Source organism: Balearica regulorum, chromosome 3, assembly GCF_011004875.1.
Source record: "Balearica regulorum gibbericeps isolate bBalReg1 chromosome 3, bBalReg1.pri, whole genome shotgun sequence".
Lineage (NCBI taxonomy): Eukaryota > Metazoa > Chordata > Aves > Gruiformes > Gruidae > Balearica > Balearica regulorum.
The window spans coordinates 102,308,680-102,336,287 of record NC_046186.1 but is presented as its reverse complement, the minus strand read 5'-3'; the positions used below and the strand labels follow the sequence as shown (position 1 = coordinate 102,336,287).

The 27,608-nt window shown below is 48.1% G+C and overlaps 1 protein-coding gene and 1 long non-coding RNA gene across 12 annotated transcripts in view; one reads left to right on the top strand and one right to left on the bottom strand.

The window, feature by feature from the left end:
• The window catches only part of PROX1 (prospero homeobox 1), a 50,126-nt gene extending 42,660 nt beyond the window's left edge, over positions 1 to 7,466 (bottom strand). For 2 of the 10 annotated variants that reach the window (XM_075749233.1, XM_075749243.1), the window contains exon 1: positions 7,240 to 7,455. The gene's annotated coding sequence lies outside the window, so the exon portion shown is untranslated. Of the gene's footprint in view, positions 1 to 627; positions 1,310 to 1,337; positions 1,930 to 1,951; positions 5,588 to 5,643; positions 5,704 to 6,399; positions 6,491 to 6,716; positions 6,767 to 6,849; positions 6,917 to 7,239 lie in introns of those variants that run through there. The other 8 variants (XM_075749242.1, XM_075749235.1, XM_075749238.1 and 5 more) reach the window with 8 other exon arrangements.
• Positions 7,467 to 8,676: 1,210 nt separating this feature from the next.
• The window catches only part of LOC142601107 (uncharacterized), a 64,472-nt gene continuing 45,540 nt past the window's right edge, over positions 8,677 to 27,608 (top strand). For both annotated transcript variants that reach the window (XR_012834710.1, XR_012834711.1), the window contains exon 1: positions 8,677 to 8,932. This is a non-coding gene — a long non-coding RNA (uncharacterized LOC142601107). The remainder of the gene's footprint in view (positions 8,933 to 27,608) is intronic.

The window sequence follows — 27,608 nt, the reverse complement described above, 5'->3', positions numbered from 1 at the left end:
TAAAAACTGGTAAATAAACATTCGAAGGTCAAAACAACAACTTTCACTTAATTGTAGGTAGGATAGTATGTGTGTATGTGAAAGGCAAAGAAATCATAGACGCACTTACGCTTACACTGGGGAAAAAAAACAACCCTCTCTTAAATCATTAGGGAAACATTTATTCAGCAAAGCAAAAATGCCTTAAAATATTTTATGGCCAAGATTATAATATTTACAGAGATGTGATCAAATAAAGGCCAAAATGTAGTTCGTTAACACAGCCTCGTACGTACCACTGACTAGCCATGACAGTGTTTTGAATTCCCCATACATTCCTTCCCTTTTCTTAACTTATATTCTCCAAGCAAGCCCCGCTACCAAAGGCTGAAGATTCTGCTCTTTCGTACACTAAAATACATGACGATAAATTTTTTGCATAGCAGAAACGAGACATGTTCAGTGTCACATCTCTCTGCTTTAGAAAAATCTCCAAGAACAGTATCTCAAATGCCCAGTGAAGCCCTTTTCACATGTAATATTTTGAATACACAGAATCTTATTTCCTGTGACATGCAGAAAAGATGAGAAAAAATAGGGAAAGATGAAAGAAATAACATCAATCAGCTGCGTGAGAAAGGAAGATACCTTCTCTTTATATGAACTCTCATTGTTTCCCAGGAACACAGCATAAAAAGATAACACACTTCCTTGCATTTTGTAAAAGGCTCTTGACATAATTTGTGACTTATTAACTAGTGATGCTAAACTCACATTGCACATAAAGCACTAGATACTCTTTCCTGTTTCTTAAAATTCAACGCTGAGGAAAATTAAAATAATTTTCATGCGACGCTTATCTAATATTAAACTTTACATTTGCTTAACAGAGCACAATCTTCACAATAACAGGGTATATTGCCAAAGGCAGCATGCAGACTTTTTGGAATTGCTCCCATCTCTTTCGGTTCACCTGTAAAAACATCTACGTGCTCCCTAGGACTGCATCTGTGGCTAGTTTTAAAGAATGACTATCCATGCAAATAGGCATAATTTCAGCATGAAATAATCTGTAAAATCAAGACAGTAGTCAATGCTTAGTTTGCAACCAGGATGGAAAAAAAAAAAAAAAAAAAAAAGCTTTTAATACTTTGAAACATTATGTTTATTCTGCAGCCTTTGCCCACGTATTCTGGATGTACTAAAAGAATTTTCAGAGGTTTGGTGTCAGAGACAGTTATGCAAGGGACATGATGTTTGTTTACATTACTGGCTCCTTGCATACAGGAAAGCAAAGAATGATAAAAATTTAAAAAAAAAAAAAGGCATGAATTCAGATGGGAAATCCAGAGCCTTACCCCGTTATCAGGACGCTGCCTTCAGAGATTGTTCCTTATCAAGAAGCACATTAAGCAAGTGAAGTTTGGAGACCTCACAATAATAATAAAATAACAAGGAGTTTTGCTGCAGGGGCCCAGCTCTACCACCTGCAGGCCAGGTAGCATCCCACCCTGCAAGCAATTCCCCTGGAGCCCAGGGATACCAAAATCCTCTTACGTGCGAGTGGTAGCATCGGGCCCTGCTTGGCAGTACGTCTTGGAAGAGACCGTCTCCTGCTTTCTCTCAATTAATGCAAATGGTGTTTTTCAGGGGGCAGAATCAGGCTCTTGCAATTAGGTCTTCATCTAAAAAAAAAATCTGAGGAGCTGGCATTTCAGAAGGGTTGTTTTTGGAAATAAACGGCCAAGTCCTCAGGGGGCGGAAAGGGGCGACCACCGCCGGAGTTTTTAAGCAGGCGATACTGGCACAGAATAAACCAGGGTCAAGGTTGACCTTTCAGTCTAGTGGTGTTCATTTGGAAGCGATATGAACTAATTGCGAGATAACTAAAAGAGCTCTTGCTTACTGCACGTAAGATATTCTAAAGGCATTCTCCATAAAGATAATACTTGCCAATAGGAAAAAAACCCACCCCAAGCACCAACACTGAAAACCTTCACGCTTTTCCTTCCTTTTCTGTAGTCAAGCTACGCTTGATTGAGATCCAGCAATAAGTTCCCAGACTCACACCAAAAACCTCCCATCAGGTTTCAAGTTTTGCACATTTCCCAGCAAATTTGAGGTGCCTGACCACTGCTTCCCTCTCTCTTGCCCAATCCCAACCAAGGACACGCGTGGGGAGGGCTTGCTGTACCCTTGAGTCAGCAGCTCAGGAAATAGGCTGTCCTGCGCCAGGTTGGAAGGTCATTGCCACGCATCCTTCCTCCCCAGTGTCCATTTTCCTCTCCCCGAGCCCCCGTACCAGCAGCTGCTCGCCTGCCCGTTCCTGCCACCGCAAACGTGCGGCAGGAGGTGCTCCGGAGCGATGCCCCCTCCTTCCCTGGCTGGAAGCTGAAAGCATCGGAGTTATCGTACACTTAACCCGGGTATTAAGCAACGTCTCCCATTTGCCCCGGTGTTATCCCGAGCCTACAGACTGCCGGCTTTAAGGCTCACGTGCCTTTCAGCTTACATATGAGAAATAGTTCTACTTTAGCCTGACGAAACAGAACGGGTATTGAACGGCCAGTTAATATTTTGGTCTGGGAGGACCAAAACCAACTCACACCTCAAGGGAAGCGGAATGGCACGTACAGCGGGATGCAAAATCCCAGCCACGACAGGCAGACTTCGAGGCTGATTAGATTAGGAGTGGATAAATAGGGAACTCTTGCGGGGGAAAAAAAAAATCGGAAGTTTGTGACCTTTACATAGTAGTAGTACTTTGGCTGCACATTGTCTCGAAACTATGTATTTCATACATCTACTGTCTCTGTACAGCTCTCCAGAAATATATAGTTAGAAAGAAAGCTTAGGTTGTCAAGATCTACGTAGAAATCTTCAGAAGCACCGTTTCTTTTCGAGTTACAGAGTTTTAAATTTCTGAAGGTTAAATTTGCTTTACACGTCACTTTTGATACTCCTTGCATGCCAAGTGTAGTTTATGTTAAATTTACCCTCCACATCTCGAGCCTCAACTCGCACGATGCGGCTTTCTCAGCAACTGAACGTTTTCCGTGCCCACGTAATTAAAAATCATACCAAGGGCCTCAGCACGTTCTAAGTCCATCCATAAACACAGCTTGCAGTATTTTATTTACAAATTTGCTTTCAAAACTTTTGTTTAAGGAGATATGATTAAAATGTAGCTATGAATAACCTCTTAACAGCACAGCAGCTACAGACAAGGGTTTATTTCATATCCATTTGATATGCATTGACATTTTAACTGGAAACAGATTAATTTCTAGGTATCCAGGAGTTACTGTTACTAAACCTTTGGCTAGAACAGTCTTTAGAAAGGAGTATGATGTCAGGTATTTAACCGCACTCATTACAAATAAATCAATTTCTGTAATCAATTTTGTTAACTCATCTTGATCTACAAAGACGCTGATCATTTTCTCCTAGAATAATTCACACACCCATGAGATGCAAAGGAGATGCAAATTCTAACTCACCCTCCTCTGCCACTCTGAGGGAGCCTAGCCTAACCTAAACAGCCATTAAATACACAGCAGCAAAGTGCTAAACTTGACAAATATCCCTGGGTGAATTCAAGGAGATATCAGATTATAGAGCTCAAATTGTTCCTATCTTTTCACAAGCTGACTACTTTTTTTGGTCCAGCGTCTGCCTGCTTCATGTCAGGCCCCGTTATGCCAACACCACACAAGAAATTTAGCACGCTTCTGCTAATAGAAATATTTAGATCTTTCACTCTAAAGCGCTACACGGGGTATGGCTTTGCCAGAATCAGCCAGGAAGCACAGGATGAAAATTATTCCAGTCAACAGCATTTCACGCACAAAACCACAGCTAAAATCCGAAGAACAGATGACATCTATTCACCATAGATCTGTTCAGTGCTGAAATCACGTCAGCCACTAATGAGAAAGTACTACCTCTTTGTATGGCTCTGACACAAGTTTTCTTGGGAGAAGGGTTATCTAACTCCCTTAGCTTAGACATGTAATCAAAGAATTTGAAACGAGGCAGAAATGATGAGCAACTACGTGCGCAGTAACAACTACTTTATTAGGATTTCTCCCTAAGAAGTAAAAATTAGAGCCTGATTTACTTCAAAACGACGCTACCGGCTCTTTAGCCCTAAACACAAAACCCACCCTTGTTTTATGAACCCTGCGATAGCCAGGGCCCGATCCAGCAAGGTATTTATTCAGCGATTCCCGTGAATGCCAAACATCCTGAATGCCCATCGACTACCGGGAGAATTGACAGAGCTCACTAACGGGAGGGATTCGGCATCTCGTTAGTCCAGGCCTTTATTTCGGGGAGATGCAGGGCCCTCCATCATGTATCTGTGCTCAGCACCGCTCCAGGAAACAGATTCTTTAAATGAGAAAAAAGAAATCGAGCTTCTCAAGGTAGAAATTTGAAAACATTTTCCTCCTCTCAAACCAGTTTGGTCCTTGTTATTTCACTGATCGTGAGGAAAATAACTCGCACGGTCTCTGTGCAGAGACAATACTGAAACGTTCGCAAGATTCCTACTACAAACTCGGCCCAAGTTTCCCAAGATTTTTTTTTTCCATGCTACCGATGTCATTAAATCACAATTCTCAAATTAGTTAATCCAGCAGTTAGGCTGCACTTTGAGACAGAATTAAATCATGATCTAGAGACTACAAATCGCAGTATTTACAATTGTGCCCTGAATCAAATTAAACTCCAATTTCAAAATGTGTCCATTCTTACGACTATCTTAATTTATCAACCGATCATAAAAAAAGACAAGTCATATAAAACTGAGGAGGTCTCTGAGTTCAACTGGCAGGAAAGTTAACTGTATATACTGACAGTGCCATTCAGCGAATGCAAGATACTTTGCAGAATAATTTAATAGGGAGCTGTTAGCAAAAAAGTATATACATTGTACTTTTTATCACAGATCAACTCATGAAATGTTGATACTCTGTCTACCCTTGAGTATTAATAAACATTTCGCAGTATGCGATATTGCTGTTAAAGGTAAGCTCTGGACAAAAAGCAGATAAAATAAATGCAAAACGAGCTGCAGTGGTCGTAAACTTTACGTGATTGACGGCAACTCACAGAAAAACTGCGAGAAGACGACATAAAGGGTACGCGCCACATGCAAATCTACGGGTAAGGAAACTGCCTCCGCATAATTCATCCTGCGTACTGCCAAACCTCTACAGACGATGGAAGTGACAAATAATCTGGGCTTTTACACTTCGCGGTGACGAGGCCGCGTCTCTGCACCCTGCATTAGACACCACCGGACCTTTCCGCCACCGAGCGACGGCCACAGATGCGCGGATGCGCTTCCACGTGCCCCCCGCCCGTCCCCAGACCCGGATGAGGGTTTTGGGGTGACACTCGCCACGCAGCCAGAAACGCCACGGCGTTCGCCACGAGCGCTCGGGACCTGTGGGAAACCAGCGGGTTTCCAAATCCTCACCCGGGCAACTTTTGCCCGACATTCAAGGGCACCTCTAGTCTGCAGCCGTTTTCCCCTGCCAGCCGTGACTGACATCTCCCACTTTGTCAAAGATATTAAGTTAATATCCTCCTTATCTGTTCTTCCCGCAGACGGGGCACACGTACGTGACACCGACCCCGCCGAGAGCTCCATCCCACCTCGGACGCGCCTTCCGAGCGCACACACCGGTCTCGGATACTGATTTATCGACCCGCTCCTTGCCCCCCGGCTGAGCCCGCCGCCCGTCCCAGCGGCACAGGGAGGCGGCGGCCGGCCCCCCCCCCCCCCCCCCCCGCGGCCGCCCCGCACCTGCCCGCGCCCCCGCCCCGGCCCCCGGCGGTTCTGCCCTGCCCTGCCCTGCCCTGCCCTGCCCTGCCCTGCCCTGCCCGCCGCCCCGCTGCAAAGCGACCGCGGGGGATGCGCGCAACTTTCTCCCCTCCCACCTCCCCCCCGCAAAGACGCGCGGACCCCCCCCCCCCCCCGGGCGGCCTCGCTCCGCCCCCGCGGAGCGCCCGCTGCCCGGGAACCGTGCCCCGGCTGCCCGTCGGGCCCCGCATTTTCGGTGCCCCCCCCCCCCAACCCCCCCATCCCGTGCCGCTCACCCCAAAAGACAGCCCCGCGCGCCCCCTCCGCGCAGCCCCCACGCCCCCCAGCACCGTTCCCTCCTGCGCTTGAACTCCGTTTAAACACACGGCAAAGTGGCTCCGGATCACTCAGCCGATTAACAGAAAAAGAAAAAAGCCAAGAAAGATCTCCATCAAAGGCTAGGAAAAAAAATTAAACCCCCTCCTTCCCCCGACGAAAAAACCCAAACAACAACCAAACAACCAGAAAGTACCAATAATCCTAATCTTTGCCCAGATCAAGGCTCTTATCCCGCGACTTGCATTTGATCTCGTGTGCTCGCTACCTACCACTCAAATCCCATTTTCTGTACATTTCCACAATTCGCAGCTCGTCCCACCCTTGGAAATGAAAAAGTAATCGCAAGGAGAAGAAGAAGAAGAAGAAGAAAAAGTCCCTGCCCTTCCCGGTTCGGGTTTAAAAGGAGAACTAGCGACATGCAAATGACAAGCAAATTGGAGGAGACAAAAAGAAAGGCAGCTATAATAAACAAGACAAAGAGGAGGCTCAGAGGACCGGAGCAGGAGTTTAAAGCAGGGGATGGGGAACCCCGGCGGGGCCGGGGGGCGAGGAGGAAGCTCGGAACAACAAAAAAGAAGCCGAATACTCGCTGCGGTTTCCGTCCCCGCAAAAGCGCGCTCCGACCCACGGGATAAAATAAAGACCGGTCCACACAAGGTGGCCGAGAGCGCGCGGAGGGGAAGGGGGGAGGATCACCTACCAACCAGCAGGTCCCTCACTCCGCAGCCCTGGGCAGGCTCCGGTGAGCGCTCCATCGGGCTCGGCGCTCACAGACCCTTCCCGCTCTGTCTACCGGGCAATTAAAACTGCTCGGCTAAGAAAAGTCACCGCGGTTTTGCCCACCCACACCCCCCCCCCCGGAAAAAGAAGCGCAGCTTGGGTAGCGGTCATCAGTATTTTGCTGGGGATTTCATTTCCACCCACTCCCCCCCCCCCCCCCCCCCGGCCCCAGAAGACCATTTCAAGCAGCCCAAGCAAGTGGTAATTTAAAAAAAAAAAAAAAAAAAAAGAAAAAAGAAAAGAAAAGAAAATTAAAAAAAAAAAAGACCCGAAAAGGCCGAGAAAGCAGGGAGGGACGGAGGGGGCGCGGAGAGGGAGCGGGTACTTACTCCGTGCAAAGGCGACGAAACTGAGCCTCGGGGGGGGGTTTGCCGGCGGAAAGAGAGAAAGGCAGACACGCACACGCACATGCACACACCACACGCGCCCCGCACACGCACACACGCACGCACACGCACACACACACGGACACCCGGACACACGCGCGCGCAGCCGGCGAGCCCCGCCGCTTGATGAATATGATAATCGGGCGAGGGAGGGCGAGTGCGTGCGGGAGCTGCGCGTGCGGAGCGGCGCGTGTGTAAGTGTGTGCGCGTGTGTAAGCGTGTGTGTGTGTGTGTGTCTGTGTGTGTGTGTGTGCGCGCGGAGGTGGGGGCGGAGTGGCGCGGAGCGGCGCGGAGCGGCGCGTGGCGGCGCGCGGGCGGCGGGGCGCGGGGCAGGGCTGGGCTGGGCAGGGCTGGCCGAGCCGAGCGAGCGCTCCGCACCGCCACAAGATTTACTTTAAGACACAGCTGAAGGAAACAGGAAGACTAGACGTCACGCTCGGAGTGACGTGAGCCCGGCCCGGCGCCCAATCGGCAGGCTCCTTGGGACGGACGGGGGGGACGGGGAGAACTTGGCAGGAGCGGGGAGAGAAGAGAGGGGAGAGCGGGGGGGGATGCGGGGGGGGGGAGGGACCGCCCCGCCCCCGCGGGAAGGTGGCGGCGGCCGCGCACCTGCGGTGGGGGAACGGACGGACACCGGGCGGGAGCGGCGGCAGCCGCGGTCCGACGGGGCGCACACACACACACACCCCCCCCCCACACACACCCCCCCCGCTCACGGGCGAGGGGCGGACAAAAGCCGCCCCGCGCTGGGGGGGGGGGGGGGGGGGGAGAAAGTTTAGGAAAGTCATCCCCGCGGGGGCGGGGGATGCTCCACGGTGCCCCACGCGGGAAAGTTTTCCGCGCGGGAAGGCTTCCGTAGAGGAGTGCCGGGGCGCGGGGGCTGCTGCCCCAAGGTGCGCGTTTTTCACGCGTGAAACATCGGGGCGGTGAAGCAAAAGCCCGCTCGCGGGCGCTGCCCCCACGCGGGTCACAAACTTTTAAGAGAAACGGGTCCGTGGCCACCCACGTCCCGGCACGGCGTCCCTCGGCGGCGCGGAGGGGCAGCGGCCCCGCCGCGCATCGCGGGGCTGGGAGCGGGAGCCGGCGGGTCACTTCCCACGTGGGAGGCAGAAAATGAACACGAAAACGAGCATCAGGTTGCGGTGCGTGGAACAACCGGCGGTGCCGAAACCCCGGCCCCCCGAACAGCGCGCCCCAAGTTTCGGCCAACTCCAACCCATGCCCAGCTCAGCACAGCCCGTTCCCGGCCGGCCCCGGCGGGAAGGCTTTGGGAAAACATTTTGGGTTGGTTTTGTTTGGGTTTTTTTTTTTTTTTTGGGGGGGGGGGGGTGTCCAAAATAGGATCTTCCCAGCAGGTCCGGGCTGCAATCCAGACCAAAGCCTGCCGGGCGCGCTTAGTCCCGCCGTGAGCGCGGGTTTTCCGCGGCGTGGGGCAGGGAGCGCCCGGCACCCCCGCCCCGGTTGCCGCGGAGGTTTCGGCCGGTTGCTGCCGGCGGAGCGGCGAGGCTTCCCGTAGGAAAAGAGCCTCGGGCTCGCAGGCGGCAGGGGAATAAAGTGAGGAGAAGGAATAACGCCCTGCGGAGGGACGGCCGGCCGGCCGGCCGGCAGCGGAGCGCTGCAGGGCGCTCGGCGCCAGGTAAGGACGGCGCTGCCTCGCCGCGCCCGTCCGCGCCCGCCCCTCGGGGCTGCCGTGCGGGGAGCCCGGGCCGGCGGGAGAGGGACCCCCGAGTGAAGGGGAGCCCCGAGTGGAGGGGAGAGACGGGACGGGGCGAGGGCAGGCGGGGCTGGCGCGGGCGGCTCCTGCCAAAACTTGGGCCGCAGCTCCGTGCTCAGCGGCGAGGGGGCCGGGCCGCGCCTCGCCCCCTGCCCGCCCTGCTGCTGGAGGCGCCGGGAGCCGCTCCGCTTCTCCCCTTTCCGCCTTAAGGATCTGTCTCACTAGGGGGGAACCGCGGTTCCCAGGCCCGCGCGTGGGTGCGGGCACCCCCGCCGCCTCCCACGGGGCTGGCGGGGCGCGCTGCGAGGACCAGCCTCCCCAAACAAAGTTTGGCAGCAAACCCACCCCCCGGTACTGCCCGCCTCTGCCCGCCTCTCCCCGCGGGGCCGAGACGCGTGGGTCCCCGCAGCGGCGTTTCTCCCCGCGGCCCGCCGGCGGGGAACGGGCTGGTCGCGGCTTCGGGGCCGTTGGTGGCTCCGCGGCGGGGAGCGGGGTCACTAACGCGGGTGGGTAATGTGACAAGGTACCCACCCGGCGGATCACGAAGAAATCGCTCGGAACCGGCCGAAACGGCCCCGTCGCGCTGCCGGAGCTGCCTCTGGGAAGCTGCTCCGGAGTTAAAAAAAATAAATCTCCCCCCCTGCCGCTGCCCCGGACGGCGGATCACGAGGAGACACAACCGGTTACACCCGCCCCAGGGTCCGGCACCGGTGCGGGAGGCGAAGCCTTTCGGGGCCGCCGCCAGCGCCGGCCTCCCCGGGGACAGAGCCCCGGCACGTCGGGGCGGGTACGGCGGCAGGTGGTAGCCCCGTCCCGGCGTTGTGCAGGGCGAGGGGGCCGCGGGGCTGCTTTCACCGCTGCCCGCCCCCGTCCCCGCGGCAGTGGGAGAGCCCCGCTCCTCCCGGGCTGGGCAGTCCCGCACGGCCGGGCGCCCTCGCAATCCGTTCCGTGCGTTGGGTCCCGGAGCCGGCGCTGACCACCGCAGCGCCGTGGGTGACCGCAAACCCCCAGTGCAACGGGGCACACCCCGGTGCGCTCCGCTGCTGCCCCTTTCGTTCCCCAGCCCCAGCGCCGGGCCGCCCCGGAGCGGTGCCCGGTGCCCGACGCGCCCCCCCCAGCCCGCGGGAGCCTCCGCCCGCCGGGACGGCCTCTCCGCCAGCGCTTTTAATAACGGGACACATTTAGAAATAGGGGCTCCGGGCCCATCGCGGCGGGGCAGCGGCGTCCCGACGGCCAGCAGCCCCGGAGGCGGCCGGCGCTGCGCTGCGCTCCGCGGGCGCGGAGAGGCGGCACAGCCGGCCCGGCCCGGCCGCGGCGGGAGGGCTGGCTCCCTGCTTGCTCTTGCCGGGGTGACATGTTCAGCCTCCCGTTGTAGCTGTAAGTGCTGCAGGGGCTGCGGAACAAGGGTGCAGAAGTGTGTCTGGACGCAGGGGGAGATAGGCTAAATTTGGCGGGTGAATGACTCGCTTGAATTCTTTCCTTTTTTTTTTTTTTAAAGGACAGCAGGATGCATGTAGAGGTGAAGCCAAATCGTGCAAACGCTACTAAATAAATTAATAGCTGTCTCTGACACTGAGTTTGTCACTACCGGCTCTCAACTTCAACCACTGTTGATTTACCCAAAAAAGAAACTGAGGCACTGGGGATGAAGCGAAGTCCCCAAGGTCACTCGGCAGAGCTGCAGCACCCAGCCTGGCCCCAGCTGTGGGTACCATGTGCGCAGGCTCCCACCTACCATCCGGGGGGCCCCGCTGCCTCGTTGCTGTAGCTCCTTGCAGGTTACCTTCCTCCAGCCCCACGTCTTGTAATTTTTTCAAGTCTAAACACACCGACCCTGCAACGTGCCACACCAGTAAGCCCAAGTGGAATGAAATGCATGCTTTCCACTCGCCCACCCGCTCTGGCACCGAATGCTCCAGACCCTTTCTCTCTTTCAGTCCTGGAGGATGGGCAGCCTCTTAAGGAATGCAAGTTGATGTTTCAAAGCTCAGCAGCAAAAGTGATCCCCCACTCATCACCCAAATTTTAGAGCTGCAGGAAAAGCTCTTCTTACTCCAGAATTCAACCCCTCAGAAGGGGCCGGGGGTTCCCTCGTACCAGCAGCTCACATTCAGGGTTTGTAGTGAGCAAAGTCATCCCTGGTGCCTTCTCCAGGGCCTGGTGGCTTGGGCAGCGCTGGGGCAGCCTCCTGCTGCCCTGAGTGGGTGCGTGGCTGTTTCTGTCCCTCGCTGCCCCCAGTCCCCGACCCACTGCAACCGCGGTCCCTGCTAGTGAACTGTAGCGGATTCCAGTCTGTCCTCAGATTCCTGTAGAAGCCCCACGTCCTTTTCCTAGTAATTAGTAAATCATAAGGTAGTCACCAGGTCCTTTTCTTGGTCATTAATAGATTAGAAGGTTTATTTTCTTGCTGATGGGCGTTTGGGATCCCACCAAAAATTAATCCATGTTAACAAAGTTTGGATTCAAAGCCTGAGTGTGCTCTGGTCTGTGGGTTCTCCTGCTCCTCTGCCTAGCACTTGGTGTGTGTCACCAACTTCACGTCAAAATACTACTTTTCCTCCAGATACGGGGGTTATCAGATCTATGTTCAGCTGCAGGGTTTGTCCCATCAGAAATAAATCCTCCTCCAAATTTTGGTGCCTCTGAAGAGAGAAGGTTTGCTGCAAGCTGACAGCTTTCTGCGCTTGCATTTCTTTCTTTAAGGGGGAAAAAAAAAACCCCAGATGCAAGAAACTTAGGAAAACTTTTGCAGTGTGCCCACGACCATGGGTGATTCCTCTGTTCCTTTGGAGTCTGACAACAAAATTGAAAGTGACAGGGGTATATTGTTGAAACTGCCTTTTCTTTGATCATTTTTCTTGCTGTGTCTGTTCCAACTAAATGAGAGAATGGGGCTGCGAATACATAGCAGGTTTTCTTTTTTCTTTCTTTTTTGTCCCTCCTTTTTTTTTTTTGCAGGGGTGGGGAAGAACCAGGTACTCTCATGCATAAAAAGAACAATACCCCACAACCACAAAGGCCTGATTCTGCTCTTACTTATGCTGATGTGAATTAAAAATAACCCTAGTGATATCAATGAAGCGTCATCAGCGTGTGTGTATGAGAAAGAGGAGAACCGGGTGCCCGATGTGTGTAATTGCTGAATTTAGAATTGCTCAGTTCCTTGCTTCCCTTCGCCCTGGCTCCTCCTTTCAAAAGGGAAACCTTTGCAAGAAAATGCCTTTAACCTGGAGAGTGAATGCAACCTAGGTGGTTCAGCAGAGTGCAATTTAATTCAAGAACCTGGTACTGATGGCAATAGAATTGTTAAAAAATAATAATAAAAAAACCCAACTCACACTCTCCAGAGAGGAGAAAGTGAACTAAACTAATCCTATTAAACATGGTAGCGTGTTTCTGTGCAGCTCCCTGAGAGATTAAGCACAGGAAAAGGGATAAGTGCTGCTTCAGTTTCACTAAACTAATGTGACAACTTGTCATTGGAAATCTTTACAGCTTGTTAGCAGATGACTAGCTGATTCAGATATGTTTTCTACCATTTCCTTTGTGTCTGGGGGTGGTGTTTTTTCTTTCCTGTTCTTTCTTATCCATACTGCTTTATTTTGCTTTTTAATCCTTCGTGTCTCCTTCAAGTCAAAACATTTAACTTGCTTTAATCAATATTTTGTTTTGAAGATGTCCCTTGACCTTTTGTTTGTGCAAATTAACCTTCAAGGGCACCTCATTCATTCATTAACCTCACTGGGATGCCGTATCCCTTGTACATGGCATTTTAGGATGCATAAAACATTTATGAATGTTTAGACATATTGCAGTGAATGACTCTGCTACTGCTGCGGTTACTACTTCTGCTACTGAGAAATTCTTTTTCCTTCCGTCTTCTTCTCTTCTCTTCTCTTCTCTTCTCTTCTCTTCTCTTCTCTTCTCTTCTCTTCTCTTCTCTTCTCTTCTCTTCTCTTCTCTTCTCTCTCTTCTCTTCTTTTCTTTTCTTTTCTTTTCTTTTCTTTTCTTTTCTTTTCTTTTCTTTTCTTTTCTTTTCTTTTCTTTTCTTTTCTTTTCTTTTCTTTTCTTTTCTTTTCTTTTCTTTTCTTTTCTTTTCTTTTCTTTTCTTTTCTTTTCTTTTCTTTTCTTTTCTTTTCTCTCTTTCTTTCTGATATATTAATTTTCCTTCCATCTCCTTTCTTTCTTTCTTTCTCTCTTTCTCTCTTTCTCTCTTTCTCTCTTTCTCTCTTTCTCTCTTTCTCTTTCTTCCTTCCTTCCTTCCTTCTTTCCTTCCTTCTTCCTTCCTTCCTTACTGCTTGCTTTTCTGTCTCTCTTTTTCTGACATCACATGTTGCTTGTGTGCAGAAGGTGGGCAAAGTAGCCAGGCTGGGAGAACTTTTAGCATTAGTAATTTCATGTCAAAAGCAGGTGTCTAAATTCTTTAGAAACATATACTGAGTCTTAATCTTCTCTTCTCTTCTCTTCTCTTCTCTTCTCTTCTCTTCTCTTCTCTTCTCTTCTCTTCTCTTCTCTTCTCTTCTCTTCTCTTCTCTTCTCTTCTCTCCTCTCCTCTCCTCTCCTCTCCTCTCCTCTCCTCTCCTCTCCTCTCCTCTCCTCTCCTCCCACCCTTCTCTCTTTACCTTGGCCCTCCCCCTCAAAGGCATGATCGGTTGAGTAAATGGAAAAAACATTTTACAACATTAAAGGAAGACTGTTTAGAAAAGGAAGGCCCTGCTGAGGTGTAGAGGAAGCCTGTTTATTAACACTGGACACCTCTTATCTCAGGCAGCTCCAGATGGATGTCCCCTTGGTAATTCCCACTCCGTGCCAAGTGGGGTTAAGCAGGGTAACCACCTTGACGTGGGCTGGTGATCACCAGGGGATCATCGGCTGCTTCAGAGAGAAATTTTACAGAAACTTGGGGTGGGGGAGGGAGAGCCATCAGGCTTCAGCATAAAAAGCTTGCACGTGGCCAGATTTACCTTTGTGGCTGTAAATTGCTTGCTGCCTGGGACAGAGCCAGGTTTTGATTGAGAGATAAAGTAGTTCAAATCTGTCAATAATTAACTGTCACTCAATTAAGGCTTTCTTAACAAATTAGCACTTGGTAGCACCTAGGGTGCAGGTTTTTCATGGGAAAAGGCTGATAGAGTGGCGTTGGCCATTAAGTTCGCCCACTGAGTATCAGCTAATGTCCTGCTCCGTTTAAACACCACTGTGTAAATTTGGTGAATTGGTTCCCAAACCCCATTTCTGCCAGATTGCTTTTAAGATTAACTGTTTCTGCCTTCCCAAGCTAAACAATGTGCGACTCCCCGTCTGCTGAATAAGAGAGCTATCCGGATTGATTAGGGTTTCCTGGCTGTTGGGCAGCCTTGAAGGAGCACTCTGCTGTAAATGAGGCTGTAGGCTGAATTTAAAGAAATTGAGTAGAGCCCCCCTAAAAGCCTCGAGACCCATGGGAACGGAGGGAGTTACATAGTTTGCATCCAGCGTAAGCTGCTGTGACATCTTTCTGTCTCATACAGGGTCCTTGCTCTTCCCCAACCTGCACCCTCCCCTGGGCTGGTGGGACGGGGAAAACATTTCCACTCGCTTTTTCGCATGAGGAAATTCTCATCCAAGCAGCTGCCACTGGGCTGTGACCTCTTGTCACTTCCAACCTTACGTGGCCCTGGGTACCTGGCTTCACCAGGCCCGTCAGGTCAAATGCGTTTCCAGGAGCTTTGCAAAGCTCCGTGTTTATGCCTCTCCCAGATTCCTGGGAGAATCCTTCTGTGGCGACAGAGGTAGCGTTGGTGTTTCTCTGGTAGCAGACATTTTGCCAGTTTCCCTTTCATCCCTCTCTGCATTAGCAACGCCGTGGGTACGTCATCCCGCTCCTCCTCTTAATTCTCCATTCAGAAGTCGTATGTGAATGTCGGATGTCAGCCAGATCCAGCAGAGACATCCCAGTTTACACCCACTGGTGATCTGGCCCCGTGCTTGTGCACGCTGCTGGATCGACGCTGCCGGGATGGGAATTCCCTCGGTACATTAATTCAGAGCAAACCGCAGACTCTGGAAACCCCAGCCTTGTGATCATTTGTCACGTCAACCCTGCTGAGGAGGGATCCGTCTCTCGCGAGTCAGAAAACCCTTTGCTCCCCATCGGCATCGAACTCTCCTGATGTCACGCGCAGTCGCACCTCCCGGAGGTGTAATCGCCGACTCTGTTTAGAAGTCAAATGCAAAACTCTGGCAAACGCAGGTCCTGATTTACACTGTACTAGAGGAAAGGCTGCAAGATGGAAGCTGATTTTAGCTTCAAATCTGGTCCGTTCCTCTGGTACGGGTTTATGCTCAGTACGGGTTTGGTTAAATCAGTCACCGCTTACCTCCCTGAATATTTTTCCATCTCTTTTGACCAAAGCATGCCTTACCTGCAGCGTGGGCTAAAGCGATGCCGGACAAGAGTTCAAAACCAAAGTTTGAGAAGCTGTCCGGGTTGTTCTTTTTGGGGATGCACGCTGTTGTCTTGTACAAAAACTAATCCCGACGCAGCTTGCTTTCTATTAATCATATCGGAAGAGGTGCCAGAGAGTGACAGCTCTTAGCCAGCACCACCCTGGCGTGGTTCAAAGATCCGAACTGTTTCAGCAACCTCCATGTGGAGGGGTTAAAAGCACATTGAAAAATACTTTGTGTTGCCCTGTCGTAGTACTTGCATTATAAGTCTTAGGAAGTTTAAAATCATAAAGCAGAAGGAAAGGAAGCGCATTTGATAGTTTAAAACTATCCTACCCTGCTGAATAATCAAAGCTGGTATTGAACAGGAAATGTAGTTTGATTTTATAGACTTTTACATTGGTTTTGGTTGGTTGGTGTTTTTAAGAAAGAGGAAGATATTTCTGTAGAGGGTTTATAACCTGGGGAAAACAATTTTCTTTTTTTTTTTTTTTTTTTGGTGCACTGATTTATTTTATTTTTATGTTACACAGCATCAGTTTTAAGAACCCATCTTTTCTTAAAAAACCCCAGATCATTCGCATTATCCGAAGCATGCATATGATCTGTCATCTCGACGGACTTGGTCCTGCAAGGCATTGAGGAACAATTTTTTCAGGGGCAGAGAGGCATCTAATACAATTTCAAAACAGTTGCAAGTGCTATACTATTCATTTTAGTAGGACATAGGTGCCTAGATGCTTTGTAAGGTCCTGAATAAGCCAATGGATTTAGGAGCCTAAAGCAGAGCATAGGCTGACTTTAGGTGTCTGTATACAAAACCGCCACCGTAGCTCATCCAGCTCAGGAGATACGCTCCCGAGGTGCTACAGCGCTGCTTCTGCGCTTGCCAGAGCCACCCCTGAGTGAGCAGCTACGTACAGGGCTGTGTAGGAATCCCTCCAGGAGCCCACGCACAGCTCCGGCAGCACCGAGCTCAGCACTGCTTTCTTTGCAAGATGTCCTCATGGTGGTGTCAGTTCCCATCTTTCATAGGATAGCCTACAAGTTAGGGTGTCTCTCCTAGAGGTGGGAAATGTGCGTTTAACACTTTCCTCGTCCCAAAGCCATGCAAAGTCACGGCTCTCTCCTCTCTGAAAAGATGGGATCATCCTTACCCCTCCTTTGGGGGTTTTATGCCGTCGCAGGAAGGAACCAGACTATCACAAGGTCAAAAGGAGAAGAAACGAGTGAGCCTGAGTTCATGAAAGGTGCTTAAAACAATAAACTGAGAGGGGGCAGCGCTCTGCTTCGAGCATGATATACTTTACCTGTCTATAATGGCTCTGTAACGCAAAGTACATCACCGGGAGTCCCTTAGCCCAGGTGATGGTGCACGCCGCTGGGGCGTGCTCCGCACGCCGACCCTCTTTCTGGCCTCGGCAATCTGTGAACCTTTCATAGTGCTGCACAGCTTCTCTGGAGTGGATGGAGGATGTCGCAGCAATTAACACGAAGGCACTAACGTCTCTTATGGATTTTAGGCTTGAGTAGCTGAATCATTAGGTGCCTACATAGTGTAAAAAATTCATCCCGGAGTGCCCTAAGCTCCCGCTGAAGTTACTGGGCTCGCACTCAGCGGCATCGGGGCCAAAATAATGTAGGTGCCTTTTTCTGGAAAGGAGATATATCCCTGACATAAAGGTCAAATAGCATTTATAACAACATTAATAATTTCAGAGCATCGTGCTATTGAATTCTAGGAATGATCAGACCTCTTTGGCAATACTGTTTAGTTGCTTTTACAACAGAAAAATGCTGCTTACCTCCTGAGAGATTCATAAGGAAAAAAAACCCAATCTATATCAATGAGTAAGATATTTTCCTTACCGGAGATATTGATTTAAATATTGACTTCGCTGCTGGAGAGTTATTTCACTCCATACTGCAGATACTCATTGTCAAGTGACATGTATTTTATGTACTAATAAAAATGTGATTTCTGGCCCAGTAATCTTATCTGGATGATTTTGCATTCGGCTTGGTCTGAAGCAGTTGTCCTTTCTAAAACTGAGTACTTATTTTCTTCTGACGGTCAGTGCACTCCACTCCATGTGAATTACTTGCAACTAAGATCAAAACAAACAAACGGTGAACACCCCCCCCCCCACACACACACACACAGCCCCTTTGTCCTATTAGTTCATTTTCCTTTCAATCTTTCAGCAATGGGTTTAGGCTCTGCAAGACAGAAGTTCTTTATTTAGCAACAGAAAAGGTGCCGCCGCAGAACCTGTTACAGCTTGTCAGAAAACCAGCCCGAGTGTGTTCTGGGACAAGGACTGTCTTTTTATTACGGGGTTATACAACAGCTCTCACGTTGGCTTGCTGACCCCGATCAGGCCTGGCGATAGTAATAATGACAACAACAGCTTATGCCACCAAGCAGCAACCCATTGCTCAGGAGGGCTGCGACAGCTCCCGTCACAGGCCAGACGTGCCAGGTCCCCCTTGTGCAAAGTACCAACCCAGGAGGAGAAATACCCAAAAAGTAAAAATCCCAACCCCCCTGTAGTCCCCAACTTATACACACGATGACTGATTTCACTGGAGCACCGTACCCGTGAAGCAGGGGATATTGCTGAACAGTTTCGCTGATGCTAAAGTTCTCGTTACTGGAGAGCCGGTGCTCCCCACGGAGCCTGGACTCACACGTGTGTGTAGCGTTGCACGCCCCGAACGAAACCTCTCCGGAGGGCAGCTGGTTGTGCTGCTGCCACGTAGCTCGGCGGCACCGAGGTCCCGCGGGACTGGGAGCACGAGGTGGCGAATAACCACCTGAACGCCTGTGGGTCCTCCCTCTTTCTCTTACGCGCCATCGGGACAAGATGAAATTGTGAGGCGATGGTAACACTCACACGCGAGCTCTTTGGCCTCTTTGGGAGTCACCCCAGCTCCCTGCAAGTGGGACAACAAGAAAATAGAGTCGTTTTCAGAGGGGAATTGCATCCAAATGATTGCTTCTGGTCTGAAATTCCTGAGGTCAGCGGTGCCCACGGCTTCTAGGCACTAGCACTATCCCATTCGCAGCTGAGGACCACTGGTGCCTGCGTGCAGGAGGATGGGCTTTGCCTGGGAAAAGTCTCCCTGTAAGTCTTTCCCTTGGGAACACTGAATTTCAGACCGTGCCTGTGGATCCGAGGCCTTTGCTCAGCTCTTGACCTGTTCAGGACGGAAAGAGGGGCAGAGACGTACCCTCCTGGAGGTTATCCGCCCCGAGAAGGGGCGAAGCTGGCAGAAAGGCAAATCGCAGACCCTGTTAGTAGAGCCCTTCTCCGCTTAGCCCCTGCTAGCGGGGCTCTGTGGCGCTCTGACTAGAAGCTGTTTATTTTGGAAGAAACAGGAGGACTTTGGGTCACCCACAGATTTTTGTTCCTGGAGTGAATTTACAGCAAACACAAGAACTGGAACTACAGCGTAAATTCACCTTATATTTTACTAGAGGTTACTTAGCTTACTTAGATCCCTTTCCATCTACTTGCAGAGAAGGAATTTGCCGTTTTCTTCGACCGCAATGTTTTAACTGAAATTTTGGGGTAAACAAACGTGCCAAGTCTTTATTAACCCCAGCAGTGTAATTTCTCATTACAAGACTCTGATTCAGAGGAAACAGGGCTGCTAAACCAGCTACCGAGTCCCAGCAAAAATGACAGTTTTCCTCAATCAGTTCCTTTTGTGACCCTGATCTGAACCTTAATCTGTTTTAGCAAAAATTTTTTTATTAGCCATTCATACTTAATCATACTGCTAATTTTCCTGTTTTTAAACTATCAATTTAAGGCTGCTTTTCCATGTAACTAATCAAGGCTGATGTATGTTATTTTGGCTATGATTTCTAATAATTATTCTTAAGAGTTTTTTAAGTCCTCGTTTTCCATAGATAACCGTCAAAATTGTAGATAGGGGCAGAATGGCTTGTTTCTGTGATATTGCACATACAAGTCTGCTTTCTTATCGTTAGTGAAAATAACCATTACGAGCGTTGTATAGGGAATCTGAGCCTCATCTTCTTTTCTTTCCTTACATCAGCAGTTGCTTGTCATTAGTACGATTACTGCAGACAAGCGTCATTGGAGGGAAGGGGTTTCAGGATCAGGCTCCGTTTGAGATATTTAGAAGAAAAAAATAAACATATACTTGCGGCTCTCTCACAAAGATTGTAAACTGTTGTAGCTAGTGATTAGTGATTTTTCTTTGCCCATGATATTAAAGAACAGATTGTGTTACTATACTTATCTCTACCTTTACAAACAAATACACCAGGAAAATATGTCGAGCAGAAGAAACCACGCTTGTTATCAAATGCTTAGCTACACTGACTACAGGTTTTTGTACTTTTTGGCAAAAGCTTCAAAACATATTGCGGCTTGGTTAAGCTGCAAATTCTTTACGGCGTAAAGGGAGCCTTTTTGTGTCCGTAGTACGTGCTCGGCTCTCCACTGAAGGCAGCAGCTCGCTGCTGTTACTTGTGATTCGTATGGCTGCCGCGCAGAGATCGCAACCGCTTGTCCTGGGCTTTGCACCCCCCAGGGACGCTTCTCCCCCCACCAAACTGATTAACATCACGGCAGGGCTATGATCTTAAAAGCCTGGCACTTCTGAGTAGGTTTTTGTTGCAGTTTGCGGAGCTGACCGAGGACGGGGGGGCTTTGTGCGTGTGCGGCGGGGTGGTTGCAGGGGGTAGGACGTGACACCCCCCCCCCGTTAGAGGTGCCACTTGGGGAGAAACTTCACAAGCATTTTCCAGCCTAAACCTCTTGCTCTGTCCTCAGTGGGACTTTGTCAAGTGATGCGCTAACATTTCGTTAGGGAGTGAAGCAGATTTCTTAATTACAAGTGAACTAAGTCTGACAGATAGGATTTTCTTCCCCAAAAAGAGAGAGGAAAGCCAGAAACTTGATACTTTCCTGTTGGTTTGGGGGGTTTTGGTGTCCGGGTTTTTTTTTTGTTTTCTGGAAGGTGCTCAGATGTCTTGGTAGTGGGTTCCTGTGCCAGATGCAAAGCTATGGCTGGAACACTGGATGAACAAAGACTCTTCACAATCTTTTTCCCTAATTAAATCCCTTTTTCTGTAAAAGTGCAATGTTTTCCCCACCAGATTGAAAGGATTGCAATGTATGATTGTTTAAAAAGCTACAGGTTAATTGTGTTATATGTATCTGTAGAAAAATTAATGCTATATGCAAAAATGGATTAAATTGTTCAAATAGCCTGTTAATTAACTCAGCCCTATAGTTAGCAGGGTTGGCATTAGAGGAAGGAATAATGCCTCTTCAATCCGAAACCTTCCCTCCCTCCCCATCCATTTTATCTCTTCTTGTCACTTCCTATTAGCTGATCATGACATCTTATCTTTTTCCTGAAGGGTGGGCCAGAAGATTACTTTGGAGCTCATGTAAGTGACACTCCAAGGATTGGCCAGCAGCGGGTTCAGCGGCCCCGGCCCCCCGAGCAGTGGGATGTCATCCCCATGACATGCCTGGAAACCCCAGCTCATCCCTCAACTGTCCGGTTACAGCAGCATCTCCATCATGTTGCACTTCAAGTCTGTCACTGGCATGGGTTCGCGTTCCTCACCCGGGAACCCTTCTCTTTTTTTTTTGCTGAGGACTGTATTTTTATTTTTAACGCAAAGTCCTTCACATCAGTGGCGGTGAGGGTTTCTTTTACAAGATGGGATTCTGCCATGGGAGGGGATGGCTGGGGATCATACAGCAAATGTATAGGCATGTGCTAAGAGAGAAGCTGTGCACGAAAGCCTCCTAAACAGCATTTGAAATATATTTCTTTTTCAGTGATGTTGAAAAGTCTTGGGCCGGTAGCTCTGGACAGCAGCTCTGGTCTCTACACTCTATCTTTCACATCACCCTGTGGGAAGCGGTTTTTGGGAGAGCTCTGCCTGCCTGGAGGTGTGGGGCTGTCCCAGCAGCTTCGCCCCCTGCCAGCCACCCGATGGTCCCCGCAGCCCAGGATGCTGCCGGTGGGGGGGCACAGCCAGAACGCTCCCACCAGCCGTAGCCAGACATTACGGCTCATGCTGGAGGGACTCGCTGCCGGCACCGTAATTGCAGGCTAGCTAGATTTTTGCTGTGGTATTACAAATTCCCCCAGGGAAGCCCACAACTACGACCATTTACATGGTAACATGGTCAGGCATGAGTCATTTTCTTCCCTCTCTCTGTGTCTCTGTCTCTGTTTCTCCTCTCACACACACACATGCTCACAAACGCAAGCACAAATCAACAAATTGGTAAATAAAATTTAAATGATGCTTTAGTGCATTTTCAGCGCTCTTTTTCTGGCTAAGTGTACAGTTTGATGTACTTTTTTTTTTTTTTTGCTATAAACATAGCACAAAATGTATGGGCCATGTGAATGTTGATGCTGGAATGATATCTTTTGCATCTTCTGCTTCGTCTTAAGGGTTTTTACCCGGTTACCTTTAAGAGTCCTTTAACTAAAAAAACTAAACAGTAAAACAAATTCTTAAAAACCAAAGCTTTGTCAGTATAATAAAACAGGAAACTTGCAAAGCAAGTGACAGGGTCACTGTTTAAGAAGAAGTTGCTTCATCTAACACTCCTTCCTTAATACTCCAGCTCCGCTAAGCTTCTTGCCACCCTTTTCCTACACATCTGAACAAATGTGTGCAATGTGTCTAGTCTTGTTGTGTTGTACTGGCTACATTATCACGATTCCCACAAGTAAGTAATTGCAGGTTTGGTGTCCTTGGCTCTGAATTCCTCCACGAAGCAACTCTCTCGTGTACTCACAAAATGTTCATTTTGGTGCTTAAAAAAAAAAAAAAAAAGAGATCCACTAAAAGAAAGTTAGGAAAATCACCACAAAGTTGTGGGGTGCCTGACTCGAGGTTACTTTTGTAAGACAAATGTGTCAGATTTGTGCACGCATCCTGATCGCCCTGAGCAACATCGTGCAGGAACCACACACCCCTAAGCGGGAACTGATTTAATTTCCCCCCCTCTTGTCTGCTTTTATCAGCCTTTCTCCAGCATGATGCATGAGTCGGGGTTTGTGAAACTAGTGCTGTCACCTAACAGGCGGGGTGAGAGGGCAGTACCGTAAAACATGAGGGGGTTCAGCTCAGGTGATGCTGGGGAGTGCCAAAACGGAGGATACAAGTAGAGTAAAAAGCAGGTAAATTTGTATATCACAGTGGGTGTCTGGATGAAAATTTTGGAAGCAGTGACCGGTTCTGTGTGGCCACATGTGTGCCGAGGACACCGCCGAGGATATGCGACCGTGAGTTTGGCGGCGAGGCTTCAGGTTTTGCATTTTGTTAGATTTACGTTTGTGGAGTGAGCAGAGGTTGAATAATTTATGGTGGTGACCACTTAGATACCATATGTCATGGGGTTTTTTAAAGCAGTATGGTTTTTTTAATACACAAAAGGGAACAGGCACTGGAGCTGAACTTTCTTCATTTTATTCAAGAAAAGAATACTTTAAAATGCTTGGAGTAAAGGGAGCCCTTTCTATACACTTTGAATCTGCACTAAACTTGACTAGTCAGCATCAGTCTGTTTTTGCAATGAAAAATAAATCCAGATTGGTTGCAGAGTGTCACACACAAGCAGAAACAGCAAGACTTTCACACTGGTCTCAGGAAGAGAGCACACTTTAGTGTAGTTGCAAAGTTTAGTGAAAGCGTATTTCTGTGCATTGTCTAAAAATGCATGTTTGAATAAATAACCGCTCAATTCCCATCCGACAGTATATAAATGGTAGTCTTGATGTCAGAGGCAAATTTTTGTAGGTGGTTAGCACTGCTGTTTCTGGGACATTACACTGGAAATATTCTATTGTATATTTTATTTTGCCGTGAGAAAAAAGAAATCCTTGCATACTAGGAGTTCACATGTCCCTTTAAGTCTTAAAATATGTTAATTTTACATGCCAAAGTCTTAAGAAGTGTTTGACTGTCCGTGGCTTTTGTGTGCATCTCCAGATGGCAGATGCCATTTTGTGTTTCACATTAATTGAGTAAATTTCCTTGCTCTTTGTACATATTGCAGAGGAAGCCATTCTCTGCTTTCAATAGGACAGAACAGCTCTTTGGCATCAAACCCTTCTGGTCTGGTGGTACTAAAACTGTTTTAAGGTGGAATTCTGAGAACAAGCTGTTGGCAATACAGATTTCCTCTATTGTAGATGAAAGTCAGACATTTAAGTTATCTTAGAAATATCTTGAGGGGTTTTCCTGGTGAACCATGAAACAAACCAGCTAGGATAACCTCAGGGGCTGAAGACATAGTAAGATATACGTTTTTTCAATATTCATTTAGCTAAAGGGGAAAAAAATTCTTTCATCTTGGAGGAAACTGTTTTTCATTCATATTTTTGTCAGCTTTGTTTTCCCCCCTCACTTTCTAGATATTTAAAAAAAAAAAAAGTCTCAGGGCCTTTAAAACACTTCACTTTTTGTCCAAACATTAGTGTAGTTGTAGAAATTTGTGGTACTGTTCTTTTTGGGGCACAAACAGCAAAAAAGGGTGTGGTGGGGCTGCCAGAAGAAACACCTGAGGTGCCATGCGATACTTCCCAGTTCTGGGAAGCAGCGACGGCCACTCCACCGAGGTACCTGGTACAAAGGCGTTTTAAGTTTGAAAGCTGTGGTGCTCAGGATAAAAAGGCGTAGTGGTTGTACAGCTAAGTCCAGCTGAATTTCTATATGGAGGTTGCAGTATTTGTAAATTTTTGGTGTTTGTGAGGAGGAGAATTTATGCACAGCGGTGCTTGAGAAGTGGCTCGACAAGTTTTTACACCGAGATAAAATGAGTCCAGCAATGAGATTTTAAATCACCCTTTTTAATTTTTTCTGTGCGTTCACTCTTCCAAACTCCCTGTAGAAGGGAGGCAAAACAAACATCCTGTCTGTTTGAAAAAGAATATAGAAGACAGAAGTTAATGCTCATCAAAGAAACCAAGATTATATGTCATGTTATTAATCAGATTTTTATCATTGTAAGTGGTGTCCAGATATAGTTGAAGTGGGCAGTGTACATAATAACATAATTATGGGTGTTATAGTGACGTAACAGCAGCAGGAGCTCGGCTCCTGACTCCTTTGTTTTCCATTCACACCCACCATGATGTACTGCTATATTTAGTTGTTTTTCACAGTGCTACCTAATACTGTCATCCCAAGTATTTTTTTTTTTAAGTAAAAAAAATAAAGATAAGACCGTATTGATTTTCCATGGAAGGCCGAACACTGGAATCTTTTCTTGCAGATGATAATTCAAACTGAGGGGATGGTGGGGATTTTTTGTTTTGGTTTTTTTGTAGATTATTGTCATCTTTTGTGTGTGAAATGCAATTGCAGTCGGGGCAGAGCAGCAGCTGGTGGGAAGCGTCCCAGTTCCACTGCCTTCTGCGGGCTGGGACTATCTGTGACGGCTGAGGAGCTGCTCCAGACAATTTAAGGCAAGCCTGTGGAGCGTGAAAGAACTGAGATTATTATATAACTAAGTGGTGTTTGGGGATTTAAATAAAGGAAGTTTTGACTGCTGAATTGCTGTACTTTAACAATTCTCAGTCTATCATTTTTGGCACAGCTTGTTTGCATGGGCTTGCGGTTTCAAAGGTACCTGACCCCCCCCCCCGCCCCGTGTGCTCCTCAGGTGGCACTGGCGTGGTGCAGGGCAGGGAGGCGCTTGCAGCAGGCGGCGTTGCGTTCTGCTTGCACCCTATCGTAACCTGACTGCCCATGCCCAGAAGTGAGGCATCGCTATTCTCCCAAAAGAAAAGATCTCATTTTCAAAATACAGCTTTTGCGGTGAGATATGCCTGCTGTGGTGAACTAATTATTGGTATGTGGGGCTGTGTGACACCTGTGGGCATTTTGCTTTGACCCACAACAAGAAAAAAAGAGGTTTAATGCCTCATGGAGCACTGTTTTTTCCATCTATGTCCTTGTTATCACAGAACTGGCTCCTGTATTAAAGCAAAGGCTTTGTCAAATGCCACCAAATCAAGTACTCCGTGAGTGAAGCTTGCAATGCGAACATCAGAAATGTCTTCTGTGTTTAGCAGTATAGGAAAGTGTGATGCTGTTATTAGATAAAAACGCTCTCAGGAGTCCCAGACTAGATGAAGCCACAAGTCCAAGAGCCCTGGAAGGATGTTGCTTGCCAGCTTTACAATAGGTTTATTCAGCAGGAGTCAGCAGGGTTGCCTATCTGTGTTCCTATAGTCAAAGCTCATTCATTCTGTGCAACATAGGTCAGCTGTGGTGCAACTATTGATATCTGTACAGCACTTGCCCTACTGCTGTGATTTTAAAAAAAAAAAAAAAATCAACGCTGTAGTTACAAAGCATTACTGGACTCCTCTATGTTGTATTTATTGCAACATCGCAGCTCCCTCTTTCTTTAGTTAAGAACATATACTACGTCTTACCTGAAGCGGTGTGAACATGTGAACAAAGATGGAGAGGGGGCTGTGTAGAAAGAACTTGCAAAAATTATTCCTTCTTCCCAAGATCTTTTTTTAAGTACTTTATCAGCAGACAAACCAATCTCCTCTCCTCAGTTTCAGCCTCGTTCTTTGCATAGATTCAGTGACACTGCACAGAGGATCCAGGTCATTCAATATTTATTGTGATTTTAAATGACTCCAGAATAAATAAAACACTGTCTGTCCTTGCCTTCTGTACTTCTTTTGATCACCTCAGCTCTAGGGAAGTGGTCGCAGTATCTCACCAAGTCACTGTGTACGTGGGTGTGCTTTGGAACTGCCCACAGAAGTCCCTGGCAGTTTTTGAGGGCGAGATAAATGATGCCATGAGGAGCTGCCCGCACTGAGGCTGCCAAGGTGCAAGTCGAGAGGATCACCTATAGCCAGCCACACAGAAGGCAACTAATACATCGAATAATGGTAGCACAGACAACCGATCTTTGTCTACTGCCAAGACAAGCACTTCTGCTAATGAGATCAATGCAGTCTTCCATATCTGATAAGGCTTATGCTCAGCTTGATGAAGGTGAAGACAGAAATTCCTAAAAAGCCCGATTTTAATAGCCGTGTTCAAGCAGAACTCCCTTTTGCCTCATCAGGCAGTGCAAAAAGCCTAGAGCATGAGACAGGAGATTAGGATCTTGGACAGAGGAATTCTCTTCATCTCTTTGCATGGCACATGGCAGGCCGCTGCCTCAGTTTCCCTGACTTGATAATGTTGCTTTCTTTCCCCCAAAAGAGTTGTCTGACTGAATTCAGAAGCATGAATGAGGTTCTCGTATGCCACAATGCTTAAAGCCAGAGCAACGCCTCTAAAGATGTAAATGAGAGTTTTGCTTTATCCTGGGAAGGGCTGGAACTCTCCTCAGGAGACTCTCTGACTTCAGGACTGGTTTCAGTAAGTATCCTTGGCAATGCAAAATGGAAGTGCATGAATAAATTAATTGGAAGATGTACATGCAGCTCCTGCCACTCCCCAAATACCTTTCCCAGCTCTGAATGCAACACAGATTTTAATCATGGAGCAACAGATGATTGATGGATGATTAATAGCTAATTTGCGAGATTCATTTAACTTCATTTTACTTATACACCGTATGTAGAATTAGTTAAGGCTTGTACAGGAAAGAAAGTGATGAGCCATTGTTCCCGTTAAATTATAATGACAGCCTTCCTCATCACTGTATATTTATTATGTAAGAAAAGGAAATGTCTAGTAAAAATCTGTATAGGTTAATAACACCTTCATAATATAGTCCCTCTTTTCTATTGACTTGAATAGCCCTCCTACTGACTTTTACTGGATTATTAGAGTTAATTACATCAATTGCAATATAATTGATTCTTAAATACTATGTAGGAACCTCATACAATTATGGAAAAACAAAAGTCATCTAGACATCTCCGATCAGAAAAGATTTGGAATTCCTGCACATTTAATTCCTGATAATCACCAGTCAGTTTGGACATTAAGATTGCAGGGTTTCTTGTTTTCTTTCTGTTAGGTTTTGACAGAATTGATAGTTTTACAACATTTAACTCAGTGTGCATGGAAATACAAGATTAAAGAGACGAATGTAATTTGCTAAAATCGTTATTTCATCTCCTAAAAGTGAAATGTATTACCTGCCTGTCTATATTAAAATGCAAC